A 1,827-nucleotide genomic window follows, 5' to 3' on the forward strand; every position below is an offset into this window, starting at 1 on the left:
GTCGGAGATGGGCTAGCCGCGTGCGCAAGCGGTCGGGCTCGTCGGCGGTGTGTACTCCAGCCTGCTCATGGCGGTAGAGCTCAATTAAAGTGCTCGGGGATCTTCAGGGAAGGTCAGCGATGGTGTGGGTGCAAGGAATCGGAAAATGACTCACCGGGTGACCCGATCCACGCGCAGTGGCGGTTGGCCAAAGTCCTGTGAGGTGGAGTTCGCTTCTCCGGTGAGGTAATGCCTCAGCACAAGCTTGGGAAAGCTTCTCCTTCCCTTGGCAGGCGGCGCAGACCTCGCCGGAGCTAAGGACTAGGCTGGGATAGTGAGGGCAAGCGTGGAGTGAAGTGTTGTGGCGGAACCGCCCGAATTATTCCAGCTTAAGTGCCCAAATCACGTCTTAGAGGCAACAACACACTTAAATCGGAATATCCCGTCAGTCCCTCAGATCTAGTCTGATGAAGACAATTTTTCTAGGATCAAATACCACTAGCTCACTCGAAGGTGAGTCACATAGAAAATACAATAAAGCAGGAAACCACAAATTATGGTACTGGAGTTATTACATAACTCAGAGTTTTTAAGTAATCGGAAACAAGTTCATAATTTAAAATTGCAGAGGATAGTCGATAACGGCGAATGATGAGGAATAGGGCAAGGCCTAGCCCACTACTCCTGCTCCTCTCCTGCTAGAGCAGCATCCCACTCGACAGTCCAACCCGGTGGCAGGAGGGAAGGCCAAGTCACAACATAAACCATGTCCTGTAGCATACTTGCAAAAATTGTGCCACAAGCAAGGTTGAGTATACTAATACTCAGCTAGACTTACCCGGTGTGAGGAGTCTACTCCTCTACCTCTAGACCATGCAGCTATTTGGCTGAGGGGTTTGTTTTCCTAAAAGCACTAGCTGAGTCTAAAAACAGTTTTAGCTTTTCCAGTTCTAGCATAATTAATTTAGCTAAGTTTGCTTCTTCTAAGCATAAATGGTTGCAATCATTTAGTAAAATCAACATGTTATCTCGAGTAAAACCACATTTCACTTTTTACTCAATGCAGTACAAGGGGTCAAGCAGTCTCATTACCTGCGAGAAGCAGATGATTCGAATCAAGTTTTTAAATGCTTGCAAGGTAAACCTAAACACACGACATGTAGCGGCACTCCGTCCCCACACACGTCAACCGTCCTCATCGATTCCCCATTCACGGCTAGGGCTCATCGCCTTGGCATACAATGCTCCACTGACCCTGGCTGCCGACGTGCAGTGACCGCACTTGTATCCACCATGGCTAGCATGGGAGACCCAGTCTCAAGACAAGTGAGGAGGAAAGTCCGCGCCTGGCTTCACTTAGGTACTAGGTTTACCGGTTACCATATTTCCCGACATGTGTTTAGTACTTTCAAATGCTTGACTCAGGTATCCACACATTAATCCTTAATTCATTTTCCGTCTCATGGACAAGGCATCCTCCCTGGATCCAAGTCCATAGACCATCATAGATCCCGTTATCAAGATGAATACAATCAATTCCTGACCTCACGCGAGTGCTAGAAAAATCACTCGACTTCTACCGAGATCCTAATTGGCAAAGCAACTACTCGACCTAGCATACTAGTATACATCTCAAAAAGGAATCCTGAGATCATGCAACTAATGGTTTCAAACAACTCCTACACTTAAGTGCACATTACAAGCCTACAAACATTAAGTGTAGTAAAATAGCATATATATATTGGTTATGCATAGAACAAGGGCTTGCCTTCAAATGCTAGGGCTGCGGGGAGATCCTCTGTGGCAGGTTCGGGAGCTGGCTCCTGGTCTTCCTCGTGGACAACTCCT

The sequence above is a fragment of the Zea mays genome, chromosome 3, assembly GCF_902167145.1.
Source record: "Zea mays cultivar B73 chromosome 3, Zm-B73-REFERENCE-NAM-5.0, whole genome shotgun sequence".
In the NCBI taxonomy this organism is placed as follows: domain Eukaryota; kingdom Viridiplantae; phylum Streptophyta; class Magnoliopsida; order Poales; family Poaceae; genus Zea; species Zea mays.